A 22285-nucleotide genomic window follows, 5' to 3' on the forward strand; every position below is an offset into this window, starting at 1 on the left:
TCCGTCTCTGTGGGACTGCCTGTCCCCGTCCTTCTCTCGCCGTCCCTTTCCCTGCTTGGTGCTTTCTCGTTCCACCGCCGCTGTCCAGCCACCTGTCACTTTTCTCCTCTCTTGTAGTGGCCTGCACCCTGCTCCTCATTTTTGGCAGCCTCTGCCGAGCAGCGCGTCGCTCCGGGAGGCGACGGACGGACTGTTCGCCGCTGAATCAACGGGCGCAGCTGCGGGAAGGAGTGCCGAGGTGTCGGAGGGGCAGAGGGAGCGTCGGGGGCCCCGAGCCCCGGAGCAGAGCGGCTCCCGGGACTGGCTGGGTGCGTGACTGAGTAAAGACCTGCGGTCCCTTTTGCCCTGGCGGCTGCGTTTGTGCTTGGTTTGCACGGGACGAGGGGCTGCGCCAGAGGCCAGGGGAGAAGGGGACGGGCTGTGGGGCTGGGGCGACGGCCCCCTGTTCCTGCCGGGGTCCAGCCGTGGGCCGGGGCCGGGGGAGCCCCAGGTGCGGGCAGCGGGGCTGATGGCGACGGCCGCTCCCTGTGCCGGTGGAGGGCCCGGTGCTGCCGTGGCGCGGGTGGCCGTGGAGGGGCCGGTGCTGCCGTGGCGCGGGTGGCCGTGGAGGGGCCGGTACGATCGCTGCTGCCACCCGGTGAGCAAAGTTCGGTACTGCGGCTCGGGTGGCGCCGTGTCCAAGGGCTCGCTGCTGCCACCCGGTGAGCAAAGTTCGGTACTGCGGCTCGGGCGGCGCCAATGCGCGGTGGCGCCGTGTCCAAGAGCTCGCTGCTGCCACCCGGTGAGCAAAGTTCGGTACTGCCGCTCGAGTGGCGCAGGTGCTTTGCGCGCTGGGAGGAGCCGTGCCCTGTGTGTCCGGCGCTGCAATAAGGAACGCCTGCCTGCTTGCTGAAGTGCCCAAAGGGCTTCAGAGAGTCTTTGTGTTTGCCCAATGACGGCATCGTGGGCTCCAGCCGTGGGCCGGGGCCGGAAGAGCCCCAGGTGCGGGCAGCGGGGCTGATGGCGACGGCCCCTCCCTCTGCCGGTAGAGGGCCCGGTGCTGCCGTGCCGGGCCCGATGCGAGCCGAAGGAGGAGCGGAGCCATAGCCGGGTTGCGGCTGCAGCGAGGGAGAAGGTGAGCGCGGGGTATGGGGGTGGGGTTGGATGGAGCGGCGGGTCCCGGGGAAAAGCCCCCGGGAGGGCGGGGTCCGTGTCGGGGGCAAGGAGCGATGGGGGTGCGGCGCCGTGTCGGAGCCGCGAGTCGGGGTCTGCTCGTAGCCGGAGCCGGCGCTGGGCGCCGCCCCCGCCCCCGCTGGCGCCGCCCCCGCCCCCGCTGGCGCCGCCCCCGCCCCCGCTGGCGCCGCCCCCGCCCCCGCTGGCGCCGCCCCCGCCCCCGCTGGCGCCGCCCCCGCCCCCGCTGGCGCCGCCCCCGCCCCCGCTGGCGCCGCCGGCACCGCCCCCGCCCCCGCTGGCACCGCCCCCGCCCCCGCTTTCGCCGCCCCCGCCCCCGCTGGCGCCGCCCCCGCCCCCGCTGGCACCGCCCCCGGCCCCGCTGGCGCCGCCCCCGCCCCCGCCGCCCCCTGGCCGCAACGCGGTACTGCAGCCCGGCGTTCGGCTCAGAGTGTGGCCCCTCCGGCGCGCCGTCGGCTCGTGGCGCATGCGCGGTGCGGCGGAGCAGCATGGCGGCGGGCTGGTGTTCGGTGCCGGGGCGGCGGGGGAGCAGAGAGGCCAGCGGTGAGGCGCGGGCTCCCCTCCAGCGGGTGCGGGGGTGCGTGGTGGCTGCCCGAGGGTGGTGGGACGGGAAGCTTGGAGCCGGCCGCTGCGGCAGGCTGCAGGAGGCGAGCCGGGTGCGGGCAGCCCCGGGGCCAGAGGCGGGAGGTGACGGAAGGGAATGGGAGAAGGAGGCGGGCACCCCCCCCCCCCCCCCAAGTCGGCAGTGCTCCCCCGGCCCCGCTCGCCCCGCGCAGCCGCCCCCAGCTGCCTCACGTCCCCTGAAGCCTGTGTCCCGGAGCGCCCGGCCTCCCCCAAGGCCCGTGGTGCGGGCTGCCTCGGCCTCCCTGAACGCCGTCGCCGCTGCTTGTTTATGTGTGGCAGGGGCTGCGCTGAGGACGCGTTTGTCCGTTCGTGCCCTGGGGATGCCGTTGGCTGCGCCCGCTCCAGGCTTGTGTGGGCTGCGTGTGCCGGGCCTCGCTGTGCTGGCGGCGTGGGGGCGAAAAGGGAGAGGCGGAGCGCTGAGTGGCTGCGGACAGGAGGTGGCGTGGCTGAAGCTGGAGAGTCCCGAGAAGGCTGAAGAAGAAGAAGAAGAAATGGAAGGCCACCTGGCTGGCAGCTGCCTGGCGCTGCGGGTGAGGAAGGCTCCGTCTTGGTAGCCCGCAGCAGGCCAGGCCGCCAGCGTGCCCCGCAGGGTCTGTATGTGTCACCAGCAGCAGCATGGTCCGGTTGTGGAGCGCGCGAGTGCAGCTGCGTGCGTAGGGAGCCTTGTCTCGTAAGAGCTGCGAGACATGGACGTTTTGTCTTAGGTGGGGGACAGCCAAGCGACCGGAGTTACGGAAGAGGAATGGAGGAGAGCAGGACGGAGAAGCGTCTGAAGCGGCAGAGTCTCCCGGGAGCGCGGAGAGCGAGAGCTGCGGTGAGTGGCGGGCCCTCGGGGCCCTGTCGCCCCTCTTCTGTGTCCCGAGCTGTCCCCTGGATCCTTCTCTCTCCCACGCTGCTGTGATTTTTTTTTTTTTTTTTCTTTTTCCTTTTGTTTTCCTTTCCCTGTACCTCCCGTCTTCTGTCTGCGTGTGTGTTCTGCTCCCTCTCCCTCTTTTTCTCCCTTCAGAATTTCTCTAGCCGGCTCCCTGTCTCTATTTCTCTGTCCTGCTGGCTGTCCGGTCGTTTCTTACTGTACCTCCCTGTCCAGCCGGCTCTCTTTTTGCTCTCCCTTTTTGCCTTTCTCTCCTTCTCTGTCCTGCTTCATGGCCCTTTCTTCTCTTTCTCTCCCTCTCTGTTCTCTAGCCCCTTGCTGGTTTGTTTTGGGGTTTCCCTGCACACACGCCCCCCGCCCCTTTCTTGGTCTCTTTGTCTAGATCTGACCCTTTCTTTGTTTCTCGGTCCCTTTTTTCCTGTTCACTGTCCTTTTTCTCTCTCTGTCTGTGTCCCCTGCGCTCCGTTGCCATCTTTATCTCTCCTTTCTTCTTCATCTCCTCCCCCTGCCCCCGTCTCTCTCTCCCTCTTTCGCGCTCACCGGCCCTACATTTTCGTGCTCCGTCTCTGCAAGGCTCCTCGTCCCTGTATTTCTTGATTTCTCTACCTCTCTGGCGTTTCCTTTCGACCCTTCTTTCTCTCTGAGCTTCTCGGTCTTCTCCCTTGTCTTATTTTCCTCTTCCTAGTGCTCTGCCCTGCTCCCCATCGCTTATTTTCTCTCTCCGTTTCTCTGCCCTGCTCCCCGTCCCTGTCTTTCTTTCTCCGTCCCCCTCGGCTGCTCCACAGCAGAGTTTTTCCTTTCTCCGGCTCTCTGACCCGCTCCCCGCCCACCCAGGTTGACCGTCCCAGGTTTTGTTCTGCGTCTCCATCCTGCCGCTGTCCTCATCTATCCTTTTGTGCCCTTCTCTTTCTGTCTCTTTTCGTGTGTCCCCGCTGCTTTTTTTCCCATCTCTGTCCAGCTCCCTGTCCCTTTCCTTTTTCCTCTTGCTGTCCTTTTGCCCTGCTTCCTCTTGCTGTTTTTTCTGCCTTTCTCTCTCTGCGCCATTCCCTCTCCCATCCTTTCTTTCTCGATCCCCCTGTGCAGCTCGCTGTCCCTTGTTTCCTTTCTCTCTTCCTCGGTATTTTTTTTCTTTCTCCATACCTCTCTCCCGCTGCCCGTCACGGTCGCATTTCTCCCCCCAACGCTGTCCTGCTCTGTCCCTTTTCTCTCTCTCTGTCGTTTTGTCCTGCTCCCTGTGTTTGTTTTTTAATTCCTCCCTCAGGGTCCCTCAGCCCGGTGCTGTTTTTTCCCTTCTCCGCCTCTGTCTCCTGCTGCCCAGCTGAGGCTTTTCCCCCTCCGTCTCTGTCCTGCTCCCCCGTCTCTTACTTGTGCCTGTCTTTCACTTTGTCCTGCCTCCTTGTCCCCTTTTTCTCTCTCAGCATCACCTTGTCCCGCTCCCTGTCCCTGTCTTTCTCTGACAATCTGTCCCGCTCCTTGTCCTTCTCTTTCCCTTTGCTGTTATTCCCCGTCCTTGTTCTGGCCTTTCTTCCTTCTCTTTCTGTCCTACTGCCCCAGTGCCTCTTTTTCCACCGCTGTCCTGCTCCCTGGCCCTTGTTTCCTCTCGCCGTCCCTCTGTCCTGCTTCCTGTCCCCAGTTTTTCTGTCTCTCTCTCTCGATCCTGCTGCCTGTCCGGTCGTTTCTTGCTGTACCTGCCTGTGCAGCCGGCTCTCCCTTTTTGCCTTTCTCTCCTTCTCTTCCTGCTTCCCGGCCCGTTCTTGTCTTCCTCTCTGTCTGTCCTCTATCCCCTTGCTGGTTTGTGTTGGGATTCCAACCCTGACCACCCACCCCCTTCTTCGTCTGACCCTTTCTTTGTTTCTTAGTACGTTTCTTCCTGTTGCCTGTCCTTTTTCTCTCTCTGTCAGTGTGTCCTGCACTGCGTGGGACGGTGGTGGGAGGCTGAAAAAGGGTGGGAAGCTGGGGGGGCGGAGTGGAGGCTGGAAAGAGGTAGGAGGTTGCAGAGGGGTGGGAAGCTGAATTAAGTAGAGGCCAGCAAAAAGGGAGTTAGGAGGCTATCGAGGGGTGGGAGGCGGGGGGGGGGGGGGCGAGGAGGGGGGAGTAGAGGCCAGGAAAAAAAAGGAGGCCGGAAAGGGGTGGGAGGCTGCAGAGGGGTGGGAGGCCGGGGGCGAGAGTAGAGGCCAGAAAAAAAGGGAGGCCGGAAAGGGGTGGGAGGCTGCAGAGGGGTGGGAGGCTGGGGGCGAGAGTAGAGGCCAGAAAAAAAAGGAGGCCGGGGGGTGCGAGTAGAGGCCAGAAAGGCCCTTTTTTGTGGCTTCTTCCCTGTCTTTATCTCTCTTTCCTGCCTTGTTTACTCCTCTGATTCAAGTTCTCTCTCGATCCGTGTGTTCTGCTTCCCACTCATCATATTCTCTCTTTTTCTCTGTCCTGTTCCTGAGGCTTCTTGCCTAGGAAGCCACGTCTCGTATGAGCTCTAAGACAGCCACATGCATTTTCTCTCAGGTGCAGGAGAGCCAAACGATTGGAGTTGCGGAAGAAGAAGGGAAGAGAGAAGGGGAGAGAAACATCTGAAGTGTCAAAGTCTCCCGGCAGCACCGAGAGTGAGAGCTGCGGTGAGTCGTGGGCCCTCGGGGCCCTGTCACCCCTCTTCTGCATCCTGGGCCCTCCCCGGCTCCCTCTCTTTCCCCCACTGCTACGATTATTTTTTTTTCCTGCTCTTGTGTACCTTCTTTCTCCATCTGTCTCTGACTTGTCCCCATCTTTTAGGTCCTCCCTCTTTCTGCCCTGCAGCCCGTGGCATTTTTTTCCTTCTTCCCCTCTTTCTGTTCAGCTCCCGGTTACTAGTTTTGCTTTCCTCCTACTCTGTAGCCTGTCAGTACTTTTGCTGTCTTTGGTGCTCTCTGTCTGGCTCCTCGTCCCTTGATTCGAGGCCTTCCTTCTCGGCTCCGTAGCACGTCACAGATCTACTGCTTTCTCCATGTCTATTCTATTCTATTTCCTCATCTCTCTTTGTCCAGGTCCCTGCCGCTATTCTTTTTTCCTCTGTCATGCTGCAGGGTTTTTTTTTGCATCTCCTTCCTGCTCCCCGTTCTTCATTTTCGGTCTGTGTCCTGCTCCCTCTTCTTCTTTCTGCTGCCGCTCTTGCTCTCTTGCTGCTGCTTCTTTCTCCGTCTCTGTGGGACTGCCTGTCCCCGTCCTTCTCTCGCCGTCCCTTTCCCTGCTTGGTGCTTTCTCGTTCCACCGCCGCTGTCCAGCCACCTGTCACTTTTCTCCTCTCTTGTAGTGGCCTGCACCCTGCTCCTCATTTTTGGCAGCCTCTGCCGAGCAGCGCGTCGCTCCGGGAGGCGACGGACGGACTGTTCGCCGCTGGATCAACGGGCGCAGCTGCGGGAAGGAGTGCCGAGGTGTCGGAGGGGCAGAGGGAGCGTCGGGGGCCCCGAGCCCCGGAGCAGAGCGGCTCCCGGGACTGGCTGGGTGCGTGACTGAGTAAAGACCTGCGGTCCCTTTTGCCCTGGCGGCTGCGTTTGTGCTTGGTTTGCACGGGACGAGGGGCTGCGCCAGAGGCCAGGGGAGGAGGGGACGGGCTGTGGGGCTGGGGCGACGGCCCCCTGTTCCTGCCGGGGTCCAGCCGTGGGCCGGGGCCGGGGGAGCCCCAGGTGCGGGCAGCGGGGCTGATGGCGATGGCCCCTCCCTGTGCCGGTGGAGGGCCCGGTGCTGCCGTGGCGCGGGTGGCCGTGGAGGGCCCGGTGCTGCCGTGGCGCGGGTGGCCGTGGAGGGGCCGGTGCTGCCGTGGCGCGGGTGGCCGTGGAGGGGCCGGTACGATCGCTGCTGCCACCCGGTGAGCAAAGTTCGGTACTGCGGCTCGGGTGGCGCCGTGTCCAAGGGCTCGCTGCTGCCACCCGGTGAGCAAAGTTCGGTACTGCGGCTCGGGCGGCGCCAATGCGCGGTGGCGCCGTGTCCAAGAGCTCGCTGCTGCCACCCGGTGAGCAAAGTTCGGTACTGCCGCTCGAGTGGCGCAGGTGCTTTGCGCGCTGGGAGGAGCCGTGCCCTGTGTGTCCGGCGCTGCAATAAGGAACGCCTGCCTGCTTGCTGAAGTGCCCAAAGGGCTTCAGAGAGTCTTTGTGTTTGCCCAATGACGGCATCGTGGGCTCCAGCCGTGGGCCGGGGCCGGAAGAGCCCCAGGTGCGGGCAGCGGGGCTGATGGCGACGGCCCCTCCCTCTGCCGGTAGAGGGCCCGGTGCTGCCGTGCCGGGCCCGATGCGAGCCGAAGGAGGAGCGGAGCCATAGCCGGGTTGCGGCTGCAGCGAGGGAGAAGGTGAGCGCGGGGTATGGGGGTGGGGTTGGATGGAGCGGCGGGTCCCGGGGAAAAGCCCCCGGGAGGGCGGGGTCCGTGTCGGGGGCAAGGAGCGATGGGGGGGCGGCGCCGTGTCGGAGCCGCGAGTCGGGGTCTGCTCGGAGGCGGAGCCGGAGCCGCCCCCGCCGGCGCCGCCCCCGCCCCCGCCGGCGCCGGCGCCGGCGCCGCCCCCGCCGGCGCCGCCCCCGCCCCCGCCGGCACCGCCCCCGCCCCCGCCGGCTCCGCCCCCGCCCCCGCAGGCGCCGCCCCCGCCCCCGCAGGCGCCGCCCCCGCCCCCGCAGGCACCGCCGCCGCTCCCGCTGGCGCCGCCCCCGCTCCCGCTGGCGCCGCCCCCGCTGGCGCCGCCCCCGCCCCCGCTGGCGCCGCCCCCGCCCCCGCTGGCGCCGCCCCCGCCCCCGCTGGCGCCGCCCCCGCCCCCGCTGGCGCCGCCCCCGCTGGCGCCGCCCCCGCCCCCGCTGGCGCCGCCGGCACCGCCCCCGCCCCCGCTGGCACCGCCCCCGCTGGCGCCGCCCCCGCCCCCGCTGGCGCCGCCCCCGCCCCCGCTGGCGCCGCCCCCGCCCCCGATGGCGCCGCCACCGCCCCCGATGGCGCCGCCGCCGCCCCCGCCCCCGCTGGCGCCGCCCCCGCCCCCGCTGGCACCGCCCCCGCCCCCGCTGGCGCCGCCCCCGCTGGCGCCGCCCCCGCCCCCGCTGGCGCCGCCGGCGCCGCCCCCGCCCCCGCTGGCACCGCCCCCGCCCCCGCTGGCACCGCCCCCGCCCCCGCTGGCGCCGCCCCCGCCTCCGCTGGCGCCGCCCCCGCCCCCGCTGGCGCCGCCGGCGCCGCCCCCGCCCCCGCTGGCGCCGCCCCCGCTGGCACCGCCTTCGCTCCCGCTGGCACCGCCCCCGGCCCCGCTGGCGCCGCCCCCGCTGGCGCCGCCCCCTGGCCGCAACGCGGTACTGCAGCCCGGCGTTCGACTCAGAGTGTGGCCCCTCCGGCGCGCCGTCGGCTCGTGGCGCATGCGCGGTGCGGCGGAGCAGCATGGCGGCGGGCTGGTGTTCGGTGCCGGGGCGGCGGGGGAGCAGAGAGGCCAGCGGTGAGGCGCGGGCTCCCCTCCAGCGGGTGCGGGGGTGCGTGGTGGCTGCCCGAGGGTGGTGGGACGGGAAGCTTGGAGCCGGCCGCTGCGGCAGGCTGCAGGAGGCGAGCCGGGTGCGGGCAGCCCCGGGGCCAGAGGCGGGAGGTGACGGAAGGGAATGGGAGAAGGAGGCGGGCACCCCCCCCCCCCCCCAAGTCGGCAGTGCTCCCCCGGCCCCGCTCGCCCCGCGCAGCCGCCCCCAGCTGCAGCACGTCCCCTGAAGCCTGTGTCCCGGAGCGCCCGGCCTCCCCCAAGGCCCGTGGTGCGGGCTGCCTCGGCCTCCCTGAACGCGGTCGCCGCTGCTTGTTTATGTGTGGCAGGGGCTGCGCTGAGGACGCGTTTGTCCGTTCGTGCCCTGGGGATGCCGTTGGCTGCGCCCGCTCCAGGCTTGTGTGGGCTGCGTGTGCCGGGCCTCGCTGTGCTGGCGGCGTGGGGGCGAAAAGGGAGAGGCGGAGCGCTGAGTGGCTGCGGACAGGAGGTGGCGTGGCTGAAGCTGGAGAGTCCCAAGAAGGCTGAAGAAGAAGAAGAAATGGAAGGCCACCTGGCTGGCAGCTGCCTGGCGCTGCGGGTGAGGAAGGCTCCGTCTTGGTAGCCCGCAGCAGGCCAGGCCGCCAGCGTGCCCCGCAGGGTCTGTATGTGTCACCAGCAGCAGCATGGTCCGGTTGTGGAGCGCGCGAGTGCAGCTGCGTGCGTAGGGAGCCTTGTCTCGTAAGAGCTGCGAGACATGGACGTTTTGTCTTAGGTGGGGGACAGCCAAGCGACCGGAGTTACGGAAGAGGAATGGAGGAGAGCAGGACGGAGAAGCGTCTGAAGCGGCAGAGTCTCCCGGGAGCGCGGAGAGCGAGAGCTGCGGTGAGTGGCGGGCCCTCGGGGCCCTGTCGCCCCTCTTCTGTGTCCCGAGCTGTCCCCTGGATCCTTCTCTCTCCCACGCTGCTGTGATTTTTTTTTTTTTTTTTCTTTTTCCTTTTGTTTTCCTTTCCCTGTACCTCCCGTCTTCTGTCTGTGTGTGTGTTCTGCTCCCTCTCCCTCTTTTTCTCCCTTCAGAATTTCTCTAGCCGGCTCCCTGTCTCTATTTCTCTGTCCTGCTGGCTGTCCGGTCGTTTCTTGCTGTACCTCCCTGTCCAGCCGGCTCTCTTTTTGCTCTCCCTTTTTGCCTTTCTCTCCTTCTCTGTCCTGCTTCATGGCCCTTTCTTCTCTTTCTCTCCCTCTCTGTTCTCTAGCCCCTTGCTGGTTTGTTTTGGGGTTTCCCTGCACACACGCCCCCCGCCCCTTTCTTGGTCTCTTTGTCTAGATCTGACCCTTTCTTTGTTTCTCGGTCCCTTTTTTCCTGTTCACTGTCCTTTTTCTCTCTCTGTCTGTGTCCCCTGCGCTCCGTTGCCATCTTTATCTCTCCTTTCTTCTTCATCTCCTCCCCCTGCCCCCGTCTCTCTCTCCCTCTTTCGCGCTCACCGGCCCTACGTTTTCGTGCTCCGTCTCTGCAAGGCTCCTCGTCCCTGTATTTCTTGATTTCTCTACCTCTCTGGCGTTTCCTTTCGACCCTTCTTTCTCTCTGAGCTTCTCGGTCTTCTCCCTTGTCTTATTTTCCTCTTCCTAGTGCTCTGCCCTGCTCCCCATCGCTTATTTTCTCTCTCCGTTTCTCTGCCCTGCTCCCCGTCCCTGTCTTTCTTTCTCCGTCCCCCTCGGCTGCTCCACAGCAGAGTTTTTCCTTTCTCCGGCTCTCTGACCCGCTCCCCGCCCACCCAGGTTGACCGTCCCAGGTTTTGTTCTGCGTCTCCATCCTGCCGCTGTCCTCATCTATCCTTTTGTGCCCTTCTCTTTCTGTCTCTTTTCGTGTGTCCCCGCTGCTTTTTTTCCCATCTCTGTCCAGCTCCCTGTCCCTTTCCTTTTTCCTCTTGCTGTCCTTTTGCCCTGCTTCCTCTTGCTGTTTTTTCTGCCTTTCTCTCTCTGCGCCATTCCCTCTCCCATCCTTTCTTTCTCGATCCCCCTGTGCAGCTCGCTGTCCCTTGTTTCCTTTCTCTCTTCCTCGGTATTTTTTTTCTTTCTCCATACCTCTCTCCCGCTGCCCGTCACGGTCGCATTTCTCCCCCCAACGCTGTCCTGCTCTGTCCCTTTTCTCTCTCTCTGTCGTTTTGTCCTGCTCCCTGTGTTTGTTTTTTAATTCCTCCCTCAGGGTCCCTCAGCCCGGTGCTGTTTTTTCCCTTCTCCGCCTCTGTCTCCTGCTGCCCAGCTGAGGCTTTTCCCCCTCCGTCTCTGTCCTGCTCCCCCGTCTCTTACTTGTGCCTGTCTTTCACTTTGTCCTGCCTCCTTGTCCCCTTTTTCTCTCTCAGTATCACCTTGTCCCGCTCCCTGTCCCTGTCTTTCTCTGACAATCTGTCCCGCTCCTTGTCCTTCTCTTTCCCTTTGCTGTTATTCCCCGTCCTTGTTCTGGCCTTTCTTCCTTCTCTTTCTGTCCTACTGCCCCAGTGCCTCTTTTTCCACCGCTGTCCTGCTCCCTGGCCCTTGTTTCCTCTCGCCGTCCCTCTGTCCTGCTTCCTGTCCCCAGTTTTTCTGTCTCTCTTTCTCGATCCTGCTGCCTGTCCGGTCGTTTCTTGCTGTACCTGCCTGTGCAGCCGGCTCTCCCTTTTTGCCTTTCTCTCCTTCTCTTCCTGCTTCCCGGCCCGTTCTTGTCTTCCTCTCTGTCTGTCCTCTATCCCCTTGCTGGTTTGTGTTGGGATTCCAACCCTGACCACCCACCCCCTTCTTCGTCTGACCCTTTCTTTGTTTCTTAGTACGTTTCTTCCTGTTGCCTGTCCTTTTTCTCTCTCTGTCAGTGTGTCCTGCACTGCGTGGGACGGTGGTGGGAGGCTGAAAAAGGGTGGGAAGCTGGGGGGGCGGAGTGGAGGCTGGAAAGAGGTAGGAGGTTGCAGAGGGGTGGGAAGCTGAATTAAGTAGAGGCCAGCAAAAAGGGAGTTAGGAGGCTATCGAGGGGTGGGAGGCGGGGGGGGGGGCGAGGAGGGGGGAGTAGAGGCCAGGAAAAAAAAGGAGGCCGGAAAGGGGTGGGAGGCTGCAGAGGGGTGGGAGGCCGGGGGCGAGAGTAGAGGCCAGAAAAAAAGGGAGGCCGGAAAGGGGTGGGAGGCTGCAGAGGGGTGGGAGGCTGGGGGCGAGAGTAGAGGCCAGAAAAAAAAGGAGGCCGGGGGGTGCGAGTAGAGGCCAGAAAGGCCCTTTTTTGTGGCTTCTTCCCTGTCTTTATCTCTCTTTCCTGCCTTGTTTACTCCTCTGATTCAAGTTCTCTCTCGATCCGTGTGTTCTGCTTTCCACTCATCATATTCTCTCTTTTTCTCTGTCCTGTTCCTGAGGCTTCTTGTCTAGGAAGCCACGTCTCGTATGAGCTCTAAGACAGCCACATGCATTTTCTCTCAGGTGCAGGAGAGCCAAACGATTGGAGTTGCGGAAGAAGAAGGGAAGAGAGAAGGGGAGAGAAACATCTGAAGTGTCAAAGTCTCCCGGCAGCACCGAGAGTGAGAGCTGCGGTGAGTCGTGGGCCCTCGGGGCCCTGTCACCCCTCTTCTGCATCCTGGGCCCTCCCCGGCTCCCTCTCTTTCCCCCACTGCTACGATTATTTTTTTTTTCTGCTCTTGTGTACCTTCTTTCTCCATCTGTCTCTGACTTGTCCCCATCTTTTAGGTCCTCCCTCTTTCTGCCCTGCAGCCCGTGGCATTTTTTTCCTTCTTCCCCTCTTTCTGTTCAGCTCCCGGTTACTAGTTTTGCTTTCCTCCTACTCTGTAGCCTGTCAGTACTTTTGCTGTCTTTGGTGCTCTCTGTCTGGCTCCTCGTCCCTTGATTCGAGGCCTTCCTTCTCGGCTCCGTAGCACGTCACAGATCTACTGCTTTCTCCATGTCTATTCTATTCTATTTCCTCATCTCTCTTTGTCCAGGTCCCTGCCGCTATTCTTTTTTCCTCTGTCATGCTGCAGGGTTTTTTTTTGCATCTCCTTCCTGCTCCCCGTTCTTCATTTTCGGTCTGTGTCCTGCTCCCTCTTCTTCTTTCTGCTGCCGCTCTTGCTCTCTTGCTGCTGCTTCTTTCTCCGTCTCTGTGGGACTGCCTGTCCCCGTCCTTCTCTCGCCGTCCCTTTCCCTGCTTGGTGCTTTCTCGTTCCACCGCCGCTGTCCAGCCACCTGTCACTTTTCTCCTCTCTTGTAGTGGCCTGCACCCTGCTCCTCATTTTTGGCAGCCTCTGCCGAGCAGCGCGTCGCTCCGGGAGGCGACGGACGGACTGTTCGCCGCTGGATCAACGGGCGCAGCTGCGGGAAGGAGTGCCGAGGTGTCGGAGGGGCAGAGGGAGCGTCGGGGGCCCCGAGCCCCGGAGCAGAGCGGCTCCCGGGACTGGCTGGGTGCGTGACTGAGTAAAGACCTGCGGTCCCTTTTGCCCTGGCGGCTGCGTTTGTGCTTGGTTTGCACGGGACGAGGGGCTGCGCCAGAGGCCAGGGGAGGAGGGGACGGGCTGTGGGGCTGGGGCGACGGCCCCCTGTTCCTGCCGGGGTCCATCCGTGGGCCGGGGCCGGGGGAGCCCCAGGTGCGGGCAGCGGGGCTGATGGCGACGGCCGCTCCCTGTGCCGGTGGAGGGCCCGGTGCTGCCGTGCCGGGCCCGATGCGAGCCGAAGGAGGAGCGGAGCCATAGCCGGGTTGCGGCTGCAGCGAGGGAGAAGGTGAGCGCGGGGTATGGGGGGGGGGTTGGATGGAGCGGCGGGTCCCGGGGAAAAGCCCCCGGGAGGGCGGGGTCCGTGTCGGGGGCAAGGAGCGGCGGGGGTGCGGCGCCGTGTCGGAGCCGCGAGTCGGGGTCTGCTCGTAGCCGGAGCCGGCGCTGGGCGCCGCCCCCGCAGGCGCCGCCCCCGCCCCCGCTGGCGCCGCCCCCGCCCCCGCTGGCGCCGCCCCCGCCCACCGCAGGCGCCGCCCCCGCAGGCGCCGCCCCGCAGGCGCCGCCCCCGCCCCCGCTGGCGCCGCCCCCGCAGGCACCGCCCCCGCAGGCACCGCCCCCGCAGGCACCGCCCCCGCAGGCACCGCCCCCGCCCCCGCAGGCGCCGCCCCCGCCCCCGCCGGCGCCGCCCCCGCAGGCACCGCCCCCGCCCCCGCAGGCGCCGCCCCCGCCCCCGCCGGCGCCGCCCCCGCCCCCGCCGGCGCCGCCCCCGCCCCCGCTGGCACCGCCCCCGCCCCCGCTGGCACCGCCCCCGCCCCCGCTGGCGCCGCCCCCGCCTCCGCTGGCGCCGCCCCCGCCCCCGCTGGCGCCGCCGGCGCCGCCCCCGCCCCCGCTGGCGCCGCCCCCGCTGGCACCGCCTTCGCTCCCGCTGGCACCGCCCCCGGCCCCGCTGGCGCCGCCCCCGCTGGCGCCGCCCCCTGGCCGCAACGCGGTACTGCAGCCCGGCGTTCGACTCAGAGTGTGGCCCCTCCGGCGCGCCGTCGGCTCGTGGCGCATGCGCGGTGCGGCGGAGCAGCATGGCGGCGGGCTGGTGTTCGGTGCCGGGGCGGCGGGGGAGCAGAGAGGCCAGCGGTGAGGCGCGGGCTCCCCTCCAGCGGGTGCGGGGGTGCGTGGTGGCTGCCCGAGGGTGGTGGGACGGGAAGCTTGGAGCCGGCCGCTGCGGCAGGCTGCAGGAGGCGAGCCGGGTGCGGGCAGCCCCGGGGCCAGAGGCGGGAGGTGACGGAAGGGAATGGGAGAAGGAGGCGGGCACCCCCCCCCCCCCCCAAGTCGGCAGTGCTCCCCCGGCCCCGCTCGCCCCGCGCAGCCGCCCCCAGCTGCAGCACGTCCCCTGAAGCCTGTGTCCCGGAGCGCCCGGCCTCCCCCAAGGCCCGTGGTGCGGGCTGCCTCGGCCTCCCTGAACGCGGTCGCCGCTGCTTGTTTATGTGTGGCAGGGGCTGCGCTGAGGACGCGTTTGTCCGTTCGTGCCCTGGGGATGCCGTTGGCTGCGCCCGCTCCAGGCTTGTGTGGGCTGCGTGTGCCGGGCCTCGCTGTGCTGGCGGCGTGGGGGCGAAAAGGGAGAGGCGGAGCGCTGAGTGGCTGCGGACAGGAGGTGGCGTGGCTGAAGCTGGAGAGTCCCAAGAAGGCTGAAGAAGAAGAAGAAATGGAAGGCCACCTGGCTGGCAGCTGCCTGGCGCTGCGGGTGAGGAAGGCTCCGTCTTGGTAGCCCGCAGCAGGCCAGGCCGCCAGCGTGCCCCGCAGGGTCTGTATGTGTCACCAGCAGCAGCATGGTCCGGTTGTGGAGCGCGCGAGTGCAGCTGCGTGCGTAGGGAGCCTTGTCTCGTAAGAGCTGCGAGACATGGACGTTTTGTCTTAGGTGGGGGACAGCCAAGCGACCGGAGTTACGGAAGAGGAATGGAGGAGAGCAGGACGGAGAAGCGTCTGAAGCGGCAGAGTCTCCCGGGAGCGCGGAGAGCGAGAGCTGCGGTGAGTGGCGGGCCCTCGGGGCCCTGTCGCCCCTCTTCTGTGTCCCGAGCTGTCCCCTGGATCCTTCTCTCTCCCACGCTGCTGTGATTTTTTTTTTTTTTTTTCTTTTTCCTTTTGTTTTCCTTTCCCTGTACCTCCCGTCTTCTGTCTGTGTGTGTGTTCTGCTCCCTCTCCCTCTTTTTCTCCCTTCAGAATTTCTCTAGCCGGCTCCCTGTCTCTATTTCTCTGTCCTGCTGGCTGTCCGGTCGTTTCTTGCTGTACCTCCCTGTCCAGCCGGCTCTCTTTTTGCTCTCCCTTTTTGCCTTTCTCTCCTTCTCTGTCCTGCTTCATGGCCCTTTCTTCTCTTTCTCTCCCTCTCTGTTCTCTAGCCCCTTGCTGGTTTGTTTTGGGGTTTCCCTGCACACACGCCCCCCGCCCCTTTCTTGGTCTCTTTGTCTAGATCTGACCCTTTCTTTGTTTCTCGGTCCCTTTTTTCCTGTTCACTGTCCTTTTTCTCTCTCTGTCTGTGTCCCCTGCGCTCCGTTGCCATCTTTATCTCTCCTTTCTTCTTCATCTCCTCCCCCTGCCCCCGTCTCTCTCTCCCTCTTTCGCGCTCACCGGCCCTACGTTTTCGTGCTCCGTCTCTGCAAGGCTCCTCGTCCCTGTATTTCTTGATTTCTCTACCTCTCTGGCGTTTCCTTTCGACCCTTCTTTCTCTCTGAGCTTCTCGGTCTTCTCCCTTGTCTTATTTTCCTCTTCCTAGTGCTCTGCCCTGCTCCCCATCGCTTATTTTCTCTCTCCGTTTCTCTGCCCTGCTCCCCGTCCCTGTCTTTCTTTCTCCGTCCCCCTCGGCTGCTCCACAGCAGAGTTTTTCCTTTCTCCGGCTCTCTGACCCGCTCCCCGCCCACCCAGGTTGACCGTCCCAGGTTTTGTTCTGCGTCTCCATCCTGCCGCTGTCCTCATCTATCCTTTTGTGCCCTTCTCTTTCTGTCTCTTTTCGTGTGTCCCCGCTGCTTTTTTTCCCATCTCTGTCCAGCTCCCTGTCCCTTTCCTTTTTCCTCTTGCTGTCCTTTTGCCCTGCTTCCTCTTGCTGTTTTTTCTGCCTTTCTCTCTCTGCGCCATTCCCTCTCCCATCCTTTCTTTCTCGATCCCCCTGTGCAGCTCGCTGTCCCTTGTTTCCTTTCTCTCTTCCTCGGTATTTTTTTTCTTTCTCCATACCTCTCTCCCGCTGCCCGTCACGGTCGCATTTCTCCCCCCAACGCTGTCCTGCTCTGTCCCTTTTCTCTCTCTCTGTCGTTTTGTCCTGCTCCCTGTGTTTGTTTTTTAATTCCTCCCTCAGGGTCCCTCAGCCCGGTGCTGTTTTTTCCCTTCTCCGCCTCTGTCTCCTGCTGCCCAGCTGAGGCTTTTCCCCCTCCGTCTCTGTCCTGCTCCCCCGTCTCTTACTTGTGCCTGTCTTTCACTTTGTCCTGCCTCCTTGTCCCCTTTTTCTCTCTCAGTATCACCTTGTCCCGCTCCCTGTCCCTGTCTTTCTCTGACAATCTGTCCCGCTCCTTGTCCTTCTCTTTCCCTTTGCTGTTATTCCCCGTCCTTGTTCTGGCCTTTCTTCCTTCTCTTTCTGTCCTACTGCCCCAGTGCCTCTTTTTCCACCGCTGTCCTGCTCCCTGGCCCTTGTTTCCTCTCGCCGTCCCTCTGTCCTGCTTCCTGTCCCCAGTTTTTCTGTCTCTCTTTCTCGATCCTGCTGCCTGTCCGGTCGTTTCTTGCTGTACCTGCCTGTGCAGCCGGCTCTCCCTTTTTGCCTTTCTCTCCTTCTCTTCCTGCTTCCCGGCCCGTTCTTGTCTTCCTCTCTGTCTGTCCTCTATCCCCTTGCTGGTTTGTGTTGGGATTCCAACCCTGACCACCCACCCCCTTCTTCGTCTGACCCTTTCTTTGTTTCTTAGTACGTTTCTTCCTGTTGCCTGTCCTTTTTCTCTCTCTGTCAGTGTGTCCTGCACTGCGTGGGACGGTGGTGGGAGGCTGAAAAAGGGTGGGAAGCTGGGGGGGCGGAGTGGAGGCTGGAAAGAGGTAGGAGGTTGCAGAGGGGTGGGAAGCTGAATTAAGTAGAGGCCAGCAAAAAGGGAGTTAGGAGGCTATCGAGGGGTGGGAGGCGGGGGGGGGGGGCGAGGAGGGGGGAGTAGAGGCCAGGAAAAAAAAGGAGGCCGGAAAGGGGTGGGAGGCTGCAGAGGGGTGGGAGGCCGGGGGCGAGAGTAGAGGCCAGAAAAAAAGGGAGGCCGGAAAGGGGTGGGAGGCTGCAGAGGGGTGGGAGGCTGGGGGCGAGAGTAGAGGCCAGAAAAAAAAGGAGGCCGGGGGGTGCGAGTAGAGGCCAGAAAGGCCCTTTTTTGTGGCTTCTTCCCTGTCTTTATCTCTCTTTCCTGCCTTGTTTACTCCTCTGATTCAAGTTCTCTCTCGATCCGTGTGTTCTGCTTTCCACTCATCATATTCTCTCTTTTTCTCTGTCCTGTTCCTGAGGCTTCTTGTCTAGGAAGCCACGTCTCGTATGAGCTCTAAGACAGCCACATGCATTTTCTCTCAGGTGCAGGAGAGCCAAACGATTGGAGTTGCGGAAGAAGAAGGGAAGAGAGAAGGGGAGAGAAACATCTGAAGTGTCAAAGTCTCCCGGCAGCACCGAGAGTGAGAGCTGCGGTGAGTCGTGGGCCCTCGGGGCCCTGTCACCCCTCTTCTGCATCCTGGGCCCTCCCCGGCTCCCTCTCTTTCCCCCACTGCTACGATTATTTTTTTTTTCTGCTCTTGTGTACCTTCTTTCTCCATCTGTCTCTGACTTGTCCCCATCTTTTAGGTCCTCCCTCTTTCTGCCCTGCAGCCCGTGGCATTTTTTTCCTTCTTCCCCTCTTTCTGTTCAGCTCCCGGTTACTAGTTTTGCTTTCCTCCTACTCTGTAGCCTGTCAGTACTTTTGCTGTCTTTGGTGCTCTCTGTCTGGCTCCTCGTCCCTTGATTCGAGGCCTTCCTTCTCGGCTCCGTAGCACGTCACAGATCTACTGCTTTCTCCATGTCTATTCTATTCTATTTCCTCATCTCTCTTTGTCCAGGTCCCTGCCGCTATTCTTTTTTCCTCTGTCATGCTGCAGGGTTTTTTTTTGCATCTCCTTCCTGCTCCCCGTTCTTCATTTTCGGTCTGTGTCCTGCTCCCTCTTCTTCTTTCTGCTGCCGCTCTTGCTCTCTTGCTGCTGCTTCTTTCTCCGTCTCTGTGGGACTGCCTGTCCCCGTCCTTCTCTCGCCGTCCCTTTCCCTGCTTGGTGCTTTCTCGTTCCACCGCCGCTGTCCAGCCACCTGTCACTTTTCTCCTCTCTTGTAGTGGCCTGCACCCTGCTCCTCATTTTTGGCAGCCTCTGCCGAGCAGCGCGTCGCTCCGGGAGGCGACGGACGGACTGTTCGCCGCTGGATCAACGGGCGCAGCTGCGGGAAGGAGTGCCGAGGTGTCGGAGGGGCAGAGGGAGCGTCGGGGGCCCCGAGCCCCGGAGCAGAGCGGCTCCCGGGACTGGCTGGGTGCGTGACTGAGTAAAGACCTGCGGTCCCTTTTGCCCTGGCGGCTGCGTTTGTGCTTGGTTTGCACGGGACGAGGGGCTGCGCCAGAGGCCAGGGGAGGAGGGGACGGGCTGTGGGGCTGGGGCGACGGCCCCCTGTTCCTGCCGGGGTCCATCCGTGGGCCGGGGCCGGGGGAGCCCCAGGTGCGGGCAGCGGGGCTGATGGCGACGGCCGCTCCCTGTGCCGGTGGAGGGCCCGGTGCTGCCGTGCCGGGCCCGATGCGAGCCGAAGGAGGAGCGGAGCCATAGCCGGGTTGCGGCTGCAGCGAGGGAGAAGGTGAGCGCGGGGTATGGGGGGGGGGTTGGATGGAGCGGCGGGTCCCGGGGAAAAGCCCCCGGGAGGGCGGGGTCCGTGTCGGGGGCAAGGAGCGGCGGGGGTGCGGCGCCGTGTCGGAGCCGCGAGTCGGGGTCTGCTCGTAGCCGGAGCCGGCGCTGGGCGCCGCCCCCGCAGGCGCCGCCCCCGCCCCCGCTGGCGCCGCCCCCGCCCCCGCTGGCGCCGCCCCCGCCCACCGCAGGCGCCGCCCCCGCAGGCGCCGCCCCGCAGGCGCCGCCCCCGCCCCCGCTGGCGCCGCCCCCGCAGGCACCGCCCCCGCAGGCACCGCCCCCGCAGGCACCGCCCCCGCAGGCACCGCCCCCGCCCCCGCAGGCGCCGCCCCCGCCCCCGCCGGCGCCGCCCCCCGCCCCCGCCGGCGCCGCCCCCGCCCCCGCCGGCGCCGCCCCCGCCCCCGCCGGCGCCGCCCCCGCCCCCGCCGGCGCCGCCCCCGCCCCCGCCGGCGCCGCCCCCGCCCCCGCCGGCGCCGCCCCCGCCCCCGCTGGCACCGCCCCCGCCCCCGCTGGCGCCGCCCCCGCTGGCACCGCCCCCTCCCCCGCTGGCGCCGCCCCCTGGCCGCAGCGCGGTACTGCAGCCCGGCGTTCGGCTCAGAGTGTGGCCCCTCCGGCGCGCCGTCGGCTCGTGGCGCATGCGCGGTGCGGCGGAGCAGCATGGCGGCGGGCTGGTGCCCGTTGCCGGGGCGGCGGGGGAGCAGAGAGGCCAGCGGTGAGGCGCGGGCTCCCCTCCGGCGGGTGCGGGGGTGCGTGGTGGCTGCCCGAGGGTGGTGGGACGGGAAGCTTGGAGCCGGCCGCTGCGGCAGGCTGCAGGAGGCGAGCCGGGTGCGGGTAACCCCGGGGCCAGAGGCGGGAGGTGACGGAAGGGAAGGGGAGAAGGAGCCGGGCACCCCCCCCCCCCCCCCCCCCCAAGTCGGCAGCGCTCCCCCGGCCCCGAAGCCCCGCGCAGCCGCCCCCAGCTGCAGCACGTCCCCTGAAGCCTGTGTCCCGGAGCGCCCGGCCTCCCCCAAGGCCCGTGGTGCGGGCGGCACGCTGGCCCTGGAGCGTGCCTCGGCCTCCCTGAACGCGGTCGCCGCTGCTTGTTTATGTGTGGCAGGGGCTGCGCTGAGGACGCGTTTGTCCGTTCGTGCCCTGGGGATGCCGTTGGCTGCGCCCGCTCCAGGCTTGTGTGGGCTGCGTGTGCCGGGCCTCGCTGTGCTGGCGGCGTGGGGGCGAAAAGGGAGAGGCGGAGCGCTGAGTGGCTGCGGACAGGAGGTGGCGCGGCTGAAGCTGGAGAGTCCCGAGAAGGCTGAAGAAGAAGAAGAAATGGAAGGCCACCTGGCTGGCAGCTGCCTGGCGCTGCGGGTGAGGAAGGCTCCCTCTTGGTAGCCCGCAGCAGGCCAGGCCGCCAGCGTGCCCCGCAGGGTCTGTAGGTGTCACCAGCAGCAGCATGGTCCGGTTGTGGAGCGCGCGAGCGCGGCTGCGTGCGTAGGGAGCCTTGTCTCGTAAGAGCTGCGAGACATGGACGTTTTGTCTTAGGTGGGGGACAGCCAAGCGACCGGAGTTACGGAAGAGGAATGGAGGAGAGCAGGAGAGAGAAGCGTCTGAAGCGGCAGAGTCTCCCGGGAGCGCGGAGAGCGAGAGCCGCGGTGAGTGGCGGGCCCTCGGGGCCCTGTCGCCCCTCTTCTGCGTCCCGGGCCCTCGCCTGGATCCTCCTCTCTCCCACGCTGCTGTGATTTTTTTTTTTTTTTCTTTTTCCTTTTGTTTTCCTTTCCCTGTACCTCCCGTCTTCTGTCTGTGTGTGTGTTCTGCTCCCTCTCCCTCTTCTTCTCCCTTCAGAATTTCTCTAGCCGGCTCCCTGTCTCTATTTCTCTGTCCTGCTGGCTGTCCGGTCGTTTCTTGCTGTACCTCCCTGTCCAGCCGGCTCTCTTTTTGCTCTCCCTTTTTGCCTTTCTCTCCTTCTCTGTCCTGCTTCATGGCCCTTTCTTCTCTTTCTCTCCCTCTCTGTTCTCTAGCCCCTTGCTGGTTTGTTTTGGGGTTTCCCTGCACACACGCCCCCCGCCCCTTTCTTGGTCTCTTTGTCTAGATCTGACCCTTTCTTTGTTTCTCGGTCCCTTTTTTCCTGTTCACTGTCCTGTTTCTCTCTCTGTCTGTGTCCCCTGCGCTCCGTTGCCATCTTTATCTCTCCTTTCTTCTTCATCTCCTCCCCCTACCCCCGTCTCTCTCTCCCTCTTTCGCGCTCACCGGCCCTACATTTTCGTGCTCCGTCTCTGCAAGGCTCCTCGTCCCTGTTTTTCTTGATTTCTCTACCTCTCTGGCGTTTCCTTTCGACCCTTCTTTCTCTCTGAGCTCCTCGGTCTTCTCCCTTGTCTTATTTTCCTCTTCCTAGTGCTCTGCCCTGCTCCCCATCGCTTATTTTCTCTCTCCGTTTCTCTGCCCTGCTCCCCGTCCCTCTCTCTCTTTCTCCGTCCCCCTCTGCTGCTCCACAGCAGTGTTTTTCCTTTCTCCAGCGCTCTGACCTGCTCCCCACCCCCCTCCCCCCTTTTTCTCTCTGTCGTTCTTCCTGCTTCCCTGGACCTCTCTCTCTGCAATCTCGAGTCCTACTCCCTGTTTGTATCCCACTGTCCTGGTCCCCATCCCTCTCTTTGCCTCTCTATCCCTCTGTCCCTGTTTTTTCTTTCTCCATCTCTCTGCCCTGCTGCCTAGTTCTGTCCGGTTCCCTTTCCGTTTGCTGGGTTGTTTTTTTTTCTCTCTCTTCATTCTTCTGCTTTGCTTTGTGTTCCCTCCCTCTCACTCCCGCAGCGTCCTGCTGTGTGTTACCTGTTCTTCTCCCTCTTGATATTTTTGCTCTTGCTCTGTCCCTCTGTCCTGCTGCCTGGAAGTAATTTTTTCTTCTCTGCATTTCTGTTCTTCTGACCATGGCTGTTTTTTCATTCTCCACCTCTCTCTCTCCTGCTCGCCAGCCTCGCCTTTCTCTCCCTGACGTTCTTTCCTCTTCCCAGTCCCTCTGCTTTTGTGTATCCTTGCACTCCACTCCCTCTGTCTCGCTCTGTCACGCTGTCTTGCTCCCCATCCCTCCCTTTCCTTTCTACCCTTCCGATGTCTGTGTCCCCCAAGCCCCCTTTGTACGTGTCCCTGTCAACACCCTTCTGTCACTCTTCTTCCCTTGCTGCTCTTGCTCTTCTTCTCTCTCTTCCTCTGTGCTGCGGCCCATCGCTGTTTTTAACTCCTCCATCCCTTTGTCCCGCTCCCTGTCCTTGTCAGTTTTGCCCTGTGCTCCAGGCTTTCCTTGTTTTCTGCATCTCTGTCCTTTTCCCTGTACCCTTTTTGTCTCTGCTCCTCAGTCCTCCTGCCTCGTCTTGTTTTTCTCTTTCTGCCGTCCCTCTCTTTTTGTCTGTGACCCTCTGTGCTCTTCTCCTTCTCCCTCTCAGTTTGCGGTTGTCTTATGTGTCCCACTCTCTGTCTCTCTCTTCTGCTGTCCTGCTCCCCAGCCCCGTTATTTATTGCTTCACCCCTCGGTCTTGCTCTCAGTCCCCGTTTTCTCTCGTGCTCCGCCTCGCTGCCGTTCTCTCTGTTGCTCTCGTTTGCTGTCTGTCCCAGCGTCCTGCTCCCTGTCGCGCTCTCTGTTTCACAGTCTGGCGTCGTGTCCCTCACCTGTTTTCTCTCTCACTCTGTCCTTCCTCCTGGCTTTTCCTTGTCCCTCTGGCCTCTTACTCGTCGCTACTTTTTTCTTCCTTTCTCTACCTCTCTGCCTCTGCCCTGTTGCTTTCTTCCTCTCTCTCTCTGCAATGTTTCTTTCTCCATCTGTGCCCCCCTCCCTGTCCCTTTTCTCTTGTTCTCTCTGTCCTCCATCCTCCCCGTAACTCTTTGTCTGTGTATCTCCATAC

The sequence above is a fragment of the Opisthocomus hoazin genome, unplaced genomic scaffold (assembly GCF_030867145.1).
Source record: "Opisthocomus hoazin isolate bOpiHoa1 unplaced genomic scaffold, bOpiHoa1.hap1 HAP1_SCAFFOLD_117, whole genome shotgun sequence".
Classification (NCBI taxonomy): Eukaryota; Metazoa; Chordata; class Aves; order Opisthocomiformes; family Opisthocomidae; genus Opisthocomus; species Opisthocomus hoazin.